Source organism: Taudactylus pleione, unplaced genomic scaffold (assembly GCF_031769625.1).
Source record: "Taudactylus pleione unplaced genomic scaffold, aTauple2 ptg000115l, whole genome shotgun sequence".
NCBI lineage: Eukaryota > Metazoa > Chordata > Amphibia > Anura > Myobatrachidae > Taudactylus > Taudactylus pleione.
The window spans coordinates 578,414-596,074 of record NW_028284517.1 but is presented as its reverse complement, the minus strand read 5'-3'; the positions used below and the strand labels follow the sequence as shown (position 1 = coordinate 596,074).

General features: G+C 45.9%; 1 pseudogene; it reads left to right on the top strand.

The window, feature by feature from the left end:
* LOC148524858 (fatty-acid amide hydrolase 1-like) overlaps window positions 1–16,976 on the top strand; it is a 61,178-nt pseudogene extending 44,202 nt beyond the window's left edge.
* Window positions 16,977–17,661: the final 685 nt, after the last annotated feature.

Below are 17,661 nucleotides of genomic sequence, written 5' to 3'. Positions count from 1 at the left end.
TAATAAATTATTTTTCTATATGAGAATATATAACATATCTAGCAAAAGCCCATAACCTGAATACTACTGTAAAGAAACAGACTGCTCCTGTCCCCCAACCCCTGTCCCTGTGTTTGGTAAGTGCGCCCAGGTGCCCTAACACTGATTAGTAACTTTCTCACTCTACAGCATAATTCCGAAAATCTATCATTGCTCCGGCAGACACAATGGTTTACACAATGGTTACATAAGTGAATATGTTATGTTTTATTGCTTCACTTAATACTCGCTAAAATCCTAAGTGACACTTTGATAATGCCCTGACATGGGTTTCCTAGCCCCAATAGTAATCCTTAGACCTTGAGTCCATGAGAAGAAATTAGCGGTGTGTAAGCAGTAGGTACATTAAGTTGTGACCAATGGGCATATTAACTTTTTAACCCAAAGTAATGCCCCGTATACACAATACCCACAGTAGTAGTGCCCCTAATACACATAATGCCGACAGTAGTAGTGCCCCTTATGCAGTGCCCGCAGTAGTGGTGGCCCTTATGCAGTGCCCCCAGTAGTGGCAGTGGCCCTTATGCAGTGTCCATAGTGGTAGTGCCCCCAGTAGTAGTGCCCCCATATGCAGTGCCCCATGTAGTAGTGCCCCACGTAGTAGTGCCCGCAGTAGTATTGCCCCCAGTAGAAATGCCTCCCAGTAGTAATGTTCTCTGTAGTAGTACCCCTAATAGTAGTGCCCAAATAATAATGCCCCTAGCTGTAATGCCCCCTGTAGTAGTGCCCCCAATATTAATGCCTACAATAGTTATGCCCCCAATAATAATGCCATCAATAATAATGCCCCCTGTAGTAGTGCCCACAATAGCAATGCTCCCTGTAGTAGTGATACCAATAGTAATGCCCCCAGTAGTAATGCCGCTTACACACAAAAAAACCCCAACACAATACTTACCACAAGAACCGTACCTGAATCCCCGGCCGTCCAACAGGCTGCTCCTCGGAACTATGGGAGAGACCTCATGACATCTCTCCCATAGTGCACACTTCAGGAGCTGGAAGCCGGAGCTCTGGAGTGAGCTCCACCCTCCACCTGCCAGTGTCGTTGTGGGGAAGGAGCTGGGCGCCCGCTGGTAACAGAATATCAGTGGGCGCCCAGCAAATGGAGCCTCCCTGTGGCGCTGGGCTGAGGTGGGCCGGAGGAGGCGTAACTGGTTCCGTCTCCAGATATTTGGCCGCTGTTGGTTAGCTACATAGCCACTGATTATAAGACTTCAGCATTCAGAGCAGATCCTGAACCATCTGTATAGTACATAGAACTCAGTGTTGCAATGCGGCATCTAATAATAGCTTGAAGATAAAATATTTTAAAATTTATAGTGATGCTGATATTTTTTCCCTGTACGTAAATCTTATTTTAAATATTTCCAGTATCCGAGGATTTCCAGGTTTCTAAATTCCAGTGTTGGTGCAAGGTAAGACCCTGTGTGCTCTTCCAGATTATCTCTCATATACAATGTACACTATGTAGACAAAAGTGATTGGACACCTCTGCATTGCAGCTGGTTTAGCATGGGTCCGTGCATGGTCACATTAACTCTGAGAAGTATAAAGATGTTCATTGTGGCAGTTCTACAGAAGCAATGAATGTTTTTATCAGGATGACAATGCCACCTGCCATGTTTCCAGGGTGACGCTGGACTAGTATACAGAAAATGTGGTAACCTGGATGTACTGGCCACCTCTGACTCCAGATCTTAACCCCAGTGAGAACCTCTGGGACGAATTGGAACGATGGGTGCGTTCTAGGCTGACTCGACCTTCTTCAGTGTCACAGTTGGTCAGTGTACGTAAGGCGGAATGGCAAAACATACCCCCTGCTGTTATCCAGTAACTTGTGGACAGACAGTTTGCCAAGAAGGGTGTCTGCAGTAATCACTGCACGTGGTGGACCTGCAAAGTACTGACGTCAATAAAATATTGTTTATCTATGTCCTGTCAGTGTCCAATCACTTTTCTCTACATAGATATATTACCCTGGTGGATTATTCCACATAAATTCCCACCCGCTCACACTCTGTGTCCTGAGGTGGAAGACTGTTATAGGTAACTGACAAGATGGAGGGCTGTGACCATGATGAAAGGAGCTGTCCAGCTCCAAGTAGAGACATAACATAGGGGATATGATAGATAAGTAATAATAGGTGATCAGGACGGCAGCATTCACATAAATAAGAGGGTTTCTAGAACAAGGTGACACTGTGACAGCAACTGTGGAATAGAAGGAGGGAAACCTGAGAGGAAATAGGAAGAACTTTTATACAGAGCATACTTGCCGCCTTTTGCTTTCCCTCCCCAGTAGAAGCCCGGGGAGAAGAAGCCGGTGGGTGGCTGATTGTCAGCATCATTAAGCCCCTCCCCGTGCGGTAAATTGCCACGATTGGTGCAAATTTAAATAGGGGCGGGACCAAATGACTTGATTATTGCAGAATAGCGTCATTAAGCCTCGCCCCCTACACGGGAATCCACGTTTGCTCTAGAAATTCTCCACCATTCTGCCTACTTCACTAGGAATTGGGCAGGAATGCAGGAGAAGTGCCTACTCTACGGGGTGTGCGGGGAGTTACCCGAAAAATCGTGAGCCTCCCACGACTTCCGGGAGAGTAGGCATGTATGATACAGAGGGAGTGATAAATCTACGGATACAGCTATGGAAGAAATAGCAGAGCAGCGGTGGAAGGAGGCCCCCAGCATGATTAAGATTGGGGGCGTGACGTATGACAAGGCCCCCAAATTTACGTGCGACCCTCCCAAATGTTGGGAGGTATGAGGAATTGTCTACTGACCATTGTGGTTGGGGCTCACACAGTAAAAGAATTGGGGAATACATGGTGTAAACATGCGGATATTTTTAAGACCAGTCTAAAATGCATGTAGTCAGGAAGCCGGCAGGCAAAATGCCGACCGCCGGCTTCCCGACTGTCATATCCCGCCGAGGGACTAATGATAGACGTCAAAATTCTGCCGCCTATCATTATCCCTACGTCGGGATCCTGACGCCCGGCACACCGAATGAAGGTAAGCCGGGCGGCGGTTGCGGACAGCCGCAGGGAGGGGGTTATGTTAGGGGCTCCTGGGGGGGATTTAGGATTAGACACCCCCCTGGGAGGGTTAGGGTCAGGCTAGGGGAAGGGTGGTTTAGGGTTAGGCAACCCCGGGGGTAGGTTAGGGTTAGTCACCCCACTGGGAGGGTTAGGTTTAGGGAGCGGGGAGGGGGGGTAGGTTTAGGCACTTACAGGGGGAGAATTAAAAAGCAATGGGAAAAAAGATCTAAGGCGATACAGATAAAATTATATTTAAATCGTGGAGTTCGTTGATATGGAGGTTTTTCCTTTTCTAGAGATGATCCACTCCGTGGAATACAGTATGAAATTTAAACACAAACATAAAAGATCATATGTGAAGTAATGTCAAAACGTAAAACCACAACAAAATGAAATAGTCCTTTTGTGTTTCTGAAGAGGAAAAGGGTGATATCCGTTTTTTTCCAAAAGTTAATGTCAATCAAACAAATCAGGATAGATCCTCACCACCACAAATCATAGAGATGGGCGTACCATAAACTCACTTAATACGTGAATGGAAAATATACATAAAGGTATCTTTCAAAATACTTCACCGTGTGTCAAACGAAAGATTGAAGGATAAGCGTACCCCAACTCACGTAATAAGAAGTTGGGATCAGCATAGAAAGGTATCTTTTCCACAAAAAATGAAAAAACCATAGGTAAAGAAGACTTTTGATGAAAAATATAAAGATCCAAGGAGGATCGAAACGGCGTTGGTGGAGATCCAAGGAGGATCGAAACGGCGTTGGTGGAGAGATTTGTGGGCATTCTATGGATTACAAGAGAGACTTGGACTTATATTTTTGAGGTATATAGTAGATCCATTACGGGTTCAGTCCGGACCTTTTACCTGTAAGAGGAGATACTACTGTTAATACTTCTAATTTTCATCTTTACTTGTTCAAGGATTTTTTATTTTATTTTACATGTTTTTAATATTTGTATTTTTAATAAACCTTTTTTGAAGTGATACCTCATCCTCTATTTTAAATCAAAAGTCTTCTTTACCTATGGTTTTTTAATTTTTTGTGGAAAAGATACCTTTATATGCTGATCCCAACTTCTTATTACGTGAGTTGAGGTACGCTTATCCTTCAATCTTTCATTTGACACACGGTGAAGTATTTTGAAAGATACCTTTATGTATATTTCCCATTCACGTATTAAGTGAGTTTATGGTACGCCCATCTCTAAGATTTGTGGTGGTGAGGATCTATCCTGATCTGTTTGATTGACATTTACTTTTGGAAAAAAACGGATATTACCCTTTTTTTCTTCAGAAACACAAAAGGACTATTTCATTTTGTTGTGGTTTTACGTTTTGATATTACTTCACATATGGTCTTTTATGTTTGTGTTTAAATTTCATATTGTATTCCACGGAGTGGATCATCTCTAGAAAAGGAAAAACCTCCATATCAACGACCTCCACGATTTAAGTATAATTTTATCTGTATCGCCTTAGATCTTTTTTTCCCATTGCTTTTTAATTCTGTATGTTTTACTTGTCTGGGCAGGTATAGGATTGAGATTGAGCTGACAGTTACCGGGCGCCGGAGTTATACCTTTTTTTCAATTTTGTGATAATTATACAGGGGGAGGTTAGGCATTAGGGGGGGTTAGGCACCCATAAAGAAGGCTTAGGGGGGGGAGAGGGTTAGAAATAGTACAAATACTTACTCTTCTAGTGCCCTTTCTATAGTACAAATACTTACCCTCCTAGGGATCTTCTAGTGCCGGTCTTCAGGTATCGGGATTTGAACTCATACCGATTCTGTCTAAAATATACAATAAAAACATAGAGCCTGATTCATTAAGGATCGCTATTGCGATTCCAGCCTCATAATCGCGCGCAGGTCTGCTGTGAAAATATGCTAATGATTGCAGTCACAATGCCTTCACGCTGCCTGCATAGAGACGTCCACTGCCTCCTATTACTGCTAACTCACATCCGTAATACCTTGCAAACCTCCATAAAAATCGGTAATATCGAGTACCATCGGCCACTCATGCAGAATTACAGCAGCCCTGACTCTACTTAGATATTGCTAACCTCATTGCACGCAGTAAGTACTCAAGCTGCTTATGCCATCACACTGGCTAATTTATGCACGCCCATGCAACGGCGTTCAAATGGTCAGGCACGCCAGCATTTTTTTGCTGACCACCTCTCATCACCACCCCCAAACGCTCACTGCCTGTCAGTCACTCCGTGATCGCTCTCCGTGCTCTGGGTGATCGCATTGCGATCACAGTGGTGTCTTTGCACACTGCGATTCATGCGCAGTACGCAACAATCGGCCGTCTATGTACGCTTTAGCAGTTGCGATCCTTAATGAATCGGGCTCACAGAGAGAGCAGACTCGGTGGATCTGTAGGTTTTCTTCCATCAAAGTTTCTGTGATTTTGTGTTTTCTCTGTTATGTTTTGCTGTTATTGTCTGTATTGATCTCTCTCATTCCTCCATCTAGATCTGTGAAGCATCTCTGGGAGGAGCAGATAGCCTTGCAGGTAGTATACATTGCGTATATATTAATAATAATGTCTTCTTCAGGGTCCATAGGGATCCACAGGGATACCATGGGGGGGGTGTGGTTGGAGAGATCCACGCACCAAACAGTTAAAGCTTTAGCTCCCAGGATGCCCCGGTCTTCCTCCACTTATACCTCGCCCCCAGCCACAGGCAGACAGTTTTTCATTTGGTGCCAGCAGGACCGGTCACACCTTTAGACAGGAGGACTGCTTAGGCAGCCCCAAGATTTTTTATGAGGTTTTTTTGTTGTTTATCTGAGCAAGCAGCAAGGCGTCCTAATGGGTGCCTGTACTGCTGCTCCAGCTACCTCCGCCAGCACTGCAACACCGGTGAGTGGTCCGGTGATCACGGTGGGCGCCAGCGGGGCTCTGATTGCAGCTCCACTGGGGACCCAGGACTGCAGCCAGACAGATGAGGAAGAACAGGTAAGGCATGTTGTGCAGTCCTTACCTCCGGCGGTGGAGATCTGCCAGAGGACGCTGCAGTGGGGTGACTGCTTCATCCGCTCCCCCACTAGACCAAAGGGGCAGTTAAAAGCTGGCATCGGGGACCATGAAGAGGTCAGCGGCACCCGGCGGTTGGTGTAGCAGCGGGGAGGTAGGCTCTCCCCCGGCATCCTCTCCCCCAGCCCAGAGCACAATCCCTCACTTTGAGATTTCCCGCTTCTGAGCTGTTCCTCCTCCTCACCCTCTTCCCTATAGGCAGGGCCGGATTAAGGTCTGTGGGGGCCCCAGGGCAACAAACATGTGGGGGCCCCTATTACGTGCCCTTTATGCAGTGCACCCAGTAGTAGTGCCCCCAGGAGTGTTGCCCCTTATGCAGTGCCCCCTATGCAATGCCCCCTGTAGTTATACCCCCAGTAGTAGTGTTCCCAATAGTAATGCCCCCTGTATAAATACCCCCAGTAGTAATACCCCTGTAGTTGTGCCCCCAGTAGTCATGCCCCCTGTGTGTGCCCAATAGTAATGCCCTCAGTAGTAATACCCCTGTAGTTGTGCCCCCTGTGGTAGTAGCACCAGTAGTAATGCCCCCCCCAAGTACTGTCCCATGTAGTAATGTCCCCCCCGAGTAATGTCCCCTGTAGTAATGTCCCCCTCGAGTAATGCCCCCAGTAGAAATGCCCCCCGAGTAATGCACTCAGTAGCAATGTCCCCCCCGAGTAATGTCCCCTGTAGTAATGCCCCCAGTAGTCCCCCCCGAGTAATGTCCCCCACAGCAGTGGAAAAGCCGCTTGCGCTAAAAAGAGAAAAAAATAAAATCTTACTTACCTTAAGCCCCGCTCCCGCTGCCTTCTGATCCGCTCGGCTGGCGCTGCTCCTCTGCACTATGGGAGAGACGCATGACGTCTCTCCCATAGTTCACTGCCTGAGCCGGAAGCCGGAGCTCACGAGTGAGCTCTAGTCACCGGCTCTGGCTGCCGCTGCGGGGAGGGAGCCGGGCGCCCGCTGGTTACAATCTAAGCGGGCGTCTGGTGTCTCCGTGCGGCACTGTGGTTAGGTGTCCAGAGGAGGCGGAACTGGTTCCGTCTCCTCTGGTTCACTTTAACCCCGATGGCTGGGTGTGGGGGCCCAGGGATGATCGCCCCTGTCGCCCCCCCTTTAATCCGGCCCTGCCTATAGGAGACACTCAGCAGCCATTAATTCTGAAGCTACAGGTCTCAGGAGATTTGGGTCCAGTCTTCCTGTATAACTCTGCCAGCCCTTTGAGGCTTGAGTAGTTGATTTAGTGCCCATTATAAGTAGATTTATTTATGTGCATTATACTGTCTTAAAACGTTCCGTCAGTTATATCTATCCCTGCTGCTCTTATTTAAACCCTCAACTACCAGGCGTGTAGGGGTTCATTATTACTTCACATTTACTTGTATTTGTGAAAGGTGTCACTCTGCATTACTAGTCATACACTGATTATGTGCTGCTAGCTGGTTATTACTATGTCTTCTAAGGGTAAAAGGGAGCCTGAGGCCCCTGTGCTGGTTACTTGCAGATCCTATTCAGCGGGCTTGTCCCCTTAGGATTTCATGCAGAATGGTCTGTGTGTTATTTGTTATGTACCACCTCCTCAGTCCACCGTACCAGCCCCTGTCCAGGAGCCACCTTTGGTGTCCTCCTTATCATAGGTTATGACGCAGCTAGTGGACCTCTTATCAGCCCTCATGCTGCCTTCCACCATGGGGTACCCACAGCTATCACAGCCTACTATGTCAGTAACCCCTATGCATCCTCCTTGGATGGATGTTTATGTCCACTCAGTGCAGAATATGGCTCAATCGTCTGCCGCCTATCAGCAAAAGGCGGACAGACAGCCACTAAAACACTTAGGCGGACTGTATCATCCTCTCAGTCCACCCCGCTTTCGGATTCTAATGCATCATCTGTGGAGGCAAATGATGCACAGGGTTCTCTCTCCAGGTCTCCCTCGGGCAAGGAGAACCGTCATTCAACAGTGGATGTCCCTCCTTTAGTGAGGGCGGTTATATCGATCCTGAATGTAGAGGATGATGAGCCGGCCCCTAAGCCAAAAACCCAGATGTTTAAACGTCAAAAGGTGGTTAAGGCTGAATTCCCTCTATCAGAACAGCAAACTGAGCTCATGGGGGAAGCTTGGGGTACTCCTGGCAACGGTTCCAGGTCCCAAAAAGACTAGTGTCTTTTTACCCTCTCCCTAATAGTGAGTGTGCTAAGTCAGAAATCCCTCCTACTGTTGATTCGCATGTGGCACGCTTTGTCAGAAGTTCTACTCTGCTTTTACTTGTCTCAAGTCAGTCTGCTTGCTTTCTGGCGCTATCAGCAGGCCAGCTACAGTATGGCCGTGGCCTGTGTGGCTAAGGCTATCGAAGGATGGGCAGAGGCACTGGAAGAGAGCCTGCCATAAGACCCTACCAGGGTAAAACTGACCTACATCTCCCATATTTAGGAAGAAGCTGTCCCTAAGCCTAGGCTGTCCTCTTCTCTGTTCTTTAGCCCTCATGGTAAGGCAAGTGAGCAGTCCTTTCCCAGGCAGTCTAGTTCTCACAAGACTACTAAGCCGCGATCCAAGCAGTCTTGGTTGGCCAGACGTCCAGGTTCCAAGTTTGACGACAAACTCTCCGTCTGATCTTGGCATTAAGCAACAACAGATGCTTGGGTCCGAGAAGTGATCTCTCAGGAGTACGCCCTCACCTTCCTCAGGTGTCCTCCCCAGCTATTTTTTTTGCACATGTCCCCCATCAGACCCTATCAAGGCCCTGGCCCTCCAGGAAGCTATTCACTCCCTGCTGCGTTCATGTGTGAAAATACCGGTTCCTTTGGCTCAACGATGAACTAGGTTTTTATTCCACTCTCTTTTTGATTCAGAAGCCGAATGCGTCTCACCAGCCTATTCTAAATCTCCATCCCCTCAACAGATTTATCCGAGTACCCAAGTTCCACATGGAAAATGTGTGATAAATTGTCCTGGCATTGGAGCCTGGGGATTTCATGGTTTCTCTGGACATTCAGGATGCATATCTGCATGTACCTATTACTCCAACCCACCAGCAGTTCCTACAGTTTGATGTTCTGCAGCAACATTACCAGTTTCGGGTGCTGCCCTTTGGTCTGACAACAGCCCCTCAGTTATTTACCATAATAATGGAAGTTATGGTGGCCCACCTCAGGTGCCATGGAATCAGAATCCTGCCATACCTAGATGACCACTTAATCTTGGCACATTCACCAGTTGTGTTACAACGACATCTCCAGCTGACCGTTGACTGCCTGCAAACACACGGCTGGCTCATCAATTGGATAAAGTCCTACCTATCTCCGACATAGCGGATTATACATCTTTGGGCACTCCTGGATTCTCGAATACAGAGGATTGTTCTGCCAGCGGACAAACTTTTTATACTACACTTGCGCAACTTGCTCTACAATCAGGGGGTATCCATTTACTTAGCAATGCAGGTCCTGGGGTCTATGGTATCTCCTTTGATATGGTAGAATACGCCCAGTTCCAGGCCCCTTCAACAACTGATTCTCTCCCGGTGGAACGGGCAGTATCATCTGATCTGCTCCCAGATGATCCTCATCTCTCCGGAGGTTCGGTTTTCCCTCTCATGGTGGCTACAGACGTCCAATCCGGACAAGAGTCGCCCCTTCTAGATTCCAAATTGGGGACTTCTCACTACAGATGCCAGCCTTCGCGGATGGGATGTGGTAATCGGATATCATACCTTTCAGGGATGGTGGACAACCGAGGAAAGTCGCCTGCCCATAAACATTCTGGAGGGGCAAACAGTGTACAGAGGGCTCTCTCTGGCACAAGATCTGCTTCGGGACAGGCCGGTCTAAATTCAGCATAAAACCTGACTGTGGTAGCCTACCTCAACCATCAGGAAAGCACGCGAAGTCGGGCAGCCATGCGGGAAGAAGCACACATTCTGGTCTGGGCCGAATGTCATCTCCCGGCAATCTCAACAGTGTTCATCCCCAGAGTGCTCAACTGGGAAGCGGACTGCCATCAGGACATACACGCCAGAGAGTGGGCTCTAAATCTGGATGGCTTTCAACTCCTGGTGGACAATGGGGCCTGCCAGACATAGACCTGATGGCTTCACGTCACAACCACAAGGTCCTCAGGTATGGGTCCAGGACCAGAGATCCCTCAGCTGCCTTCGTGGACGCTCTGGCAGTGAGGTGGGACTTAAATCTTGCATACCTCTTTCCTCCAATCTCTCTCCTCCTGAGAGTTCTCCGAAAGTTCAAGCAAGAAGTCGGGATGGTGATACTAATAGCCCCAGCCTTGCCCAGGCGACATTGGTTCATCGACCTACGAAGTCTCTCCATAGACAATCCATTCCCACTGCCTCTATGGCAGGATCTACTAGCAGAGTCCTTGCCTGTACCCATACCTACCTCATCTGTCTTTCACGGCATGACTCTTGAGAGACCCCTTTAAGAGCCCAGGGGGACCATATACTTTTTAGGGTCTCCCGGGGGCTTGCCTTTCTCCAGGCTGGGTTAGACCTCGACCTCCATCTGGCCTTCCTTAGAGTTCAAGTTTTTGCTCTGTCAATCTGGTTCCAGTGAAGGATCACTCCCCTGTCTAATGTTAGAACATTCTTTCAAGGTGCTCTCCGCCTTCAACCTCCTTTTTGTCCATCCGGTGGCTCCGTGGGATTTGTCCTTGGTTCTCCGGGCTGTACAGGCTCCTCCGTTTGAACCTCTGGACTCAGTAGACCTCAAATGGCTGACAGTGAAGACGCTCTTTCTCTTCGCTATCTCCTCTGTGAGCAGGGTATATAATTTGACAACGCTCTCCTGTCACTCCCCATTCTTGATCTTTCATCCAGACAGAGCTGTCTTCTGTACCAGGGCTGGTAACCTCCCTAAAGTGGTATCCCGATTCCATTTGAATTAATAGATTGTGGTTCAGGCCTTCCAGTCCTCGGATATTTCTGCAGGTGAAGCCTCCTTGGATGTGGTTCGTGCTTTTCGGATCTATGTGGATCGTACTATTTCCTTTAGGAAATCAGATTCTGTATTGTATGGCAAATTTGTATTGTATGGCCTTCATAAGCGAGGCTGGCCAGCTAACAAACAGACTCTGGCTCGATGGCTCCGAATGACACTCTCTAAGGCCTACATGCAAGCTAATCTTCCTGTTCCAAACAGGGTTACAGCACATTCTACTCGGTATGTGGGACCCTCGTGGGCGGTTCGATGTGGCGCTTCTGCTGAACAATTGTGCAAGGCAGCCACGTGGTCTTCCGTCCACACCTTTCTCAGGTTCTACACCTTCTCCTTTCTGCTCAAGAGCGTCCCTGGCCTTAGGGGAAACTGCTATGGGACATCCCCATGATATCCCTGTGGATCACCTATGGACCCTGAAGAAGAAATTGAGTTATGGTAGACTTATCTTTGTTAACTCTATTTCTTCAAATATACAAATAGTTGATACCAGCGCTATATATAGTTGTTGTATATAAAAACTCAGATACGGATGTGTAGTCAATTAATATCACATTTAATACATTACAATATAATAAAATTTGTTATATGGAAAATAATAAAATGCACAAAATAAGTGCTGTATTAAAAATAGTTGTAGTCATATGTAATCGCTATTAGGGGAGGCTGGTTAATCCATATTCGATAAAGACACTAGCTGTGGGACAATTGTTGGTTCTGTGTAATTAGGTACAGCAAATATTTACCAGGTGGCGTATCCTTAATCTCAGTCCAAAGAAATTATCATGTGTCCAAATCCTTTTGGTATTATCACAGAGTATAGACTGGATGGGATCCACTTGTAGCTGTTATCCTGTGGAGTTGATGCAAATGTCCCAAAAGCAGGAAAATGTGTCAAAGTGTCCAAGATGAATGGATATAGATGGTGGAGAGGCTTAACGCGTTTCGTTGGTAAATCGATATCCAGCTTCTTCAGAAGTATACCTATTTCTTCAAAGTCCTTAGGATCCACAGGACGCCCACAAGGGTTCATTAGGGCCTTACAGAGTACGCAAACAGAAACAGTATGAACAAAACAAGAAAAAAATAATTACAGTACAGAACATTTGGTGCCATTGTTGGGCATGGGGAAGAGATGATTGTATAAGTGAGAAAAGGAGAAGCACATGAGGGAAGAGGGTCCTGCTCGTTAGAGCTTACAATCTAAAGGGGAGTGGAAGACAGATGGGGGTGACACAGAGGGGAGAGACAGTGAGTAAGGAGCATGGAAGGTAGGTTAGGATAAGAGCTGGAAAGCTTTGATAAAGGAGTGGGTCTTGAGAGCCTGTTTTAAACTTTGTAGAGATGTGGAGTCTGATAGGGAAAGGGAGAGCAAGAGAGTTCCAGTGGTAGGGAGCAGCACGGGCAAAATCTTGCAGGAGGGAGTGGGATGAAGTAATTAGTTGGTGAGCATTAATTTGTGGAGCGAAGTGGATGGGCGGGAGGGGATACAGTCAATATCCCGGCAATTAGAATACCGGCGCCGTAATCCAGACACCTGTCAGAATCCTGTTAGGAGGAGAGTTAGGGGTTAGGGATAGACACTAGGGGGAGGTTTAGGGTGCAGGGAGAGAGAGGTTAGGTTTAGGCACTAGGAGGGATGTTAAGTTTAGGCATAGGGGAGGGAGGGTTAGGGGAAGCGTTAGGATACCGACTGACAGGTGTCGGTATCCTAACCCTGTTGGGAGGACCACCGGCATCCCGTACCCAACCCGGGCAGGAGTGTGCACGGAGATAAGGTCAGAGATGTAAATAGGAGAGGATTGGATATATATCTGGTAAACATGGTATATGTGGCAAGTGTGTTCATATTTAATTAATATATGTAATTCTAATTTCAAATAATTTCTCAGTAATGTCTCTTTAATGACACTGTTAAATTTTATTCACATATTAAATACCTATAATTCATGTACCCCAGTCTGTTCTCGGAGGTCTGTCTGTGATTGTCAGCTCTTATGATAAGTCTTTTCTTTTAGGAATACCAGACAGAATTCCTCACTGAGTGGAGAAAGCTGAATCTAGATGTGGTCCTATGTCCCATGTTGGGCCCGGCCTTCAACATCGGTTATCCGGGGAGACTTTACAGTATTTCTATAAGTCACAGTGTTTCGTCACTAATTTATATATATTATTATACAGGGTGTAACTGGAGATTTATGGGCCCCACAGCAACATTTATTACGAGCCCTTTTGTACATTTTGTCCGCTGGAAATGGTGTGGCTTAGGTTTAATAGAAAACCATTCTCAGCTGTCGGGTCCTTGTAGCTGCACCCCCTCTCACTACAGTAGGACCACCTTAGGTCCTCCGATGGGGTCCTGCAGTGTATAATGACAGTGGCACATGCAACACTCACTAATTATTAGCAGCCAATACAGCAACATGAGATATAGAATGTGCATAATGTAATGATAATGATATAACTGGTGTACTTCATGTAAGATATAAGAAGTTCTTATTGCAGAATAAAAGGGAGATCTCAGCATGTGCGCTATGGTACATAAGGATATATTTATTTCAGTACAGAGAAAAAATATATATTCAATGTTCATGACAAAAGAATTATCAGACTCAATTGTCTAACTTACTTCCATATGGCCAGTATACCCATAGAGCTTTGTATGCCACCAATCTAATGTGCCCCATATGGCCAGTATACCCATAGAGCTTTGTATGCCACCAATCTAATGTGCCCCATATGGCCAGTATACCCATAGAGCTTTGTATGTCACCAACCTAATGTGCCTCTTATGGCCAGTATACCCATAGAGCTTTGTATGCCACCAACCTAATGTGCCCCATATGGCCAGTATACCCATAGAGCTTTGTATGCCAACAACCTAATGTGCCCCTTATGGCCAGTATACCCATAGAGCTTTGTATTCCATCAACCTAATGTGCCCTGTGTGGCCACTATACCGATATAGATCTTTGTATGCCACCAACCTAATGTGCCCCGTATGGCCAGTATACCCATTGAGCTTTGTATACCACCAACCTAATGTGCCCCTTATGGCCAGTATACGCATAGAGCTTTGTATTCACCAACATAATGTGCCCTGTATAGCCACTATACCGATATAGATCTTTGTATGTTACCAACCTAATGTGCCTCTAATGGCCAGTATACCCATAGAGCTTTGTATTCCAGCAACCTAATGTGCCCTGTATGGCCACTATACCGATATATATCTTTGTATGCCACCAACCTAATGTGTCCCGTATAGCCAGTATACCCATAGAGCTTTGTATGCCACCAACCTAATGTGCCTCTAATGGCCAGTATACCCATAGAGCATTGTATTCCATCAATCTAATGTGCCCCGTATGGTCAGTATACCCATAGGCAACCAGCCAAATATGCCCCATATAGTCATACTCACAGAGCTTCATATACCAGAAGTATATGGCAGTGGTTCCCAAACTCTGCCATTACAGTCCAGGTTTTAAAGAATATCCATACTTGAGCACAGATGACTTAATTAGTACCTCAGTCAATTCGATTTAACCATCTGGATTTCGGTATGGCTATCCATAAAACCTGGACTGTAAATGTCGGAGTTTGTGAAACTTTGGTATATGGAATAGTTTTAAGCACCATAATTATGGGGATCAAATCCAAGACACAAATACAGTATACCACAAGCCACAGACACTGATCAAAGATCCATTCTCATTTATGATTTATACTACAAAACGTTACGTATAGAAGCACACATCAAAATACACTGAGCAGGGCTGTAACTAAGGTAGTGTGGCTTGTGCCATGGCACAGGGCACCACAGGTCAGAGGGCACTGTTTGGGCCTGTCAAATTTCTGTTTATTATCATTCTTGCTTGTAGCTTCCTCTTATTTCATCCCCAGCATCTCCTGGCCTCTTCTATCACTTCCCTGGCCCTTCCCCATGAAGCCATGGCCCTTTATTGGGTTCATTATGTCCCTATTTGAAAAATGTGGGGGCGCCAATGCTCTTTCTGGTACAGGGCACCAAAAAGTCTAGTTACGGCTCTTGCACTGAGTGATTGGTCTGTAATGAGCAGGTGTTTGGGGACAGTACATATACAGAGCATTGGTCTTATACAAAGAAGTGCTCAGTAATACTGTAACCTCATTTTGTACACAATGGCAATTAGTGTGCAACAGTGACAAAATAAGACGTATGATGTGAAGCTCACAGGGGATACAGTTAATATCCTAGCAAAGGGGATGCCGGTGCTTAAAATACCAGTGCCGGCATGCCGACACCGGTCAAGGTCCTGGCGCTGGAATCCCGACCACCGGCATTCTGAAGGTGAGTAGCGGGGTTAGGGGGAGGGTTAGGGGTTAAGGTTAGGCACTTGCGGGAGGATTAGGGTTAGGCACATGATGTCACAAAAGTCTTCCTAAATGATTTATTATTAGTATTAACATGTATGTAAATAGCACCAGCATAGTCCACAGCGCTGTTCAATTATGAAGCAATACAGCTATAAGTTTGGGTTTGGGTATTAGAAAAAGCGATAAGAGGGCGCCACTTAGAAGCTTACATAAGTCACCAATCTCTCTTATGTCTCTCAGCTCACATTGCCTGCACAATGCTGTACAATGTATTAAATTATCCGGCTGGAGTCGTTCCTGTTGGTTCCGTCACTGCGGAGGACGAGAAAGAGCTAAAAAATTACAAAGGTTACTGTAATGATCCCTGGGACAAACTGTATAAGAAGGTAATTATTATAGTGGTTTTTAAGATATAGGTGAGGTTTATTTGTGCTATCTCTCATAGGTCTCTATTTATTATCATTATTTTCACACCCTTTTCACATTATTTTAGTTTCACCCAAAGTTACTAAAGGGCAATTGGAGTAGAATTAGTAAAATTCCCTGTGATATTTCCTGAATTCGCAATACGAATTCAGTCGGTAATATCACACTACAATCTGCATTCAAAATGCGGATTGTATTAAATAAAGCCCATAATATTATTGTTATAAAGTGTCAAATCTCCAGGATTGTGTTTATTTATATATATGAGTACAAAGGGCCTGATTCAGAGCCGCTCGTAAGCGGCAGTACGCTCGTTCCGAGCGATGTTCGCCCATCTGCGCATGCGTACGGTTTTTAATACGCATGCGCGAACCAGTCAGTGCGGCCGAAAATCGTTTGTTCGCTATATAGCGAAGGCCTGCTATTTTGATTGACAGAATGAGGCGTATGTGGGTGGTAACAGGGGAAGGTGCTTGAAAACGGGGAGTGGAGATCAGAACGCAGGCGTGCTTAAAGGTCAAAGCGGGCGTTTTATGGGTGTGCATAATTTAAACTGCAGCGTCATTGACCACGTCACTGGGTTATTTTATAGCCAGAACTGCTCGCAAAATTGTGGTAGGAAAAACCAACCACAAGAATAGCGAGCAGTTCATACGCTGTTCGATGTACTCGATTAATCTAATAAATAGCGGACATGACGTATGATGCGAGCGGCCAGGGGGCGTATTTTTCAAATAAACGTACGCATGTTTTGTTCGCTCGTTCAGACATGGAGGCGTCAACAGACAGCAAGGAGCGAACGGTTCATTTGAATAGCCACCCCCTTTTTCTGAATGAGCGAGCGCTAATTGCGTCCGGCTCTGAATCAGGCCCAAAGCCTGGACAGGTGTCTAAACATTGCTGGGGCTCAGTGGTTATGTGCCATGTCTCTCTTCCTCCCCCTACTGTTTACTCTGTGTAACTGCTTCTCTATCACTATCTCTGCAGGCTGTGGAAGGAGGGGTGGGTCTACCGCTGTCTGTTCAGTGTGTGGCGCTTACCCACCAGGATGAGCTCTGCCTGCGTCTCATGAAAGAAGTCGAGACCCTTAGCGGCCATCACCAAAAGAGGCGATAAGCCCCTGCCTGGCTCTTGGGCAACTCATTAGAGATGACTATAATAAACTAGGGATGTGCAGGCTCGGATAGGTTCGAGTTTGCACGTGGAGTTCGGATTTTTCCCTCCAAAAAAACGGAACTCAGAAAGAGGCAAAACATCATCTTACATGGACGAACATCATCATTCCTGGACTTTTGTCCAAACTCGAACCTATCCGAGCCTGCACATCCCTACTATAAACATATATTATTAGTTGTTATTTCATTAGAGAAACCTATATCGCTACTCTTTATTACTCTGTTATCTGTAGAGGGTTACTAGTCGTTGACTGATCCTCTTCAGGGACAGCAGCAAGTGACAGCCATAGGTAGACTGAGCAATGAGGATTCTTATAGCAAAGCAGTTATTTTCATCTGTATCGTGTGTAATATAACTATGAATGTTCAGCTATAATAAACATATTTACGTTTGTTAAACACATATTCACTCCATTGTATTTGAAATCTTTCTGACATTGCAACGTTCTTTGTGTGGAAATATTCCAGCACAGAGTCTGTATTTGGATCCTGGATGCTGGAAACAATCAGATTCTTGTTTACTCTCTGTAGAATATACTAACATAATAATACTAATAATACTAATAATAATAATAATAATAAATAATAACGGAAGCTTACAGAAATACACCATGTGGATACCATGT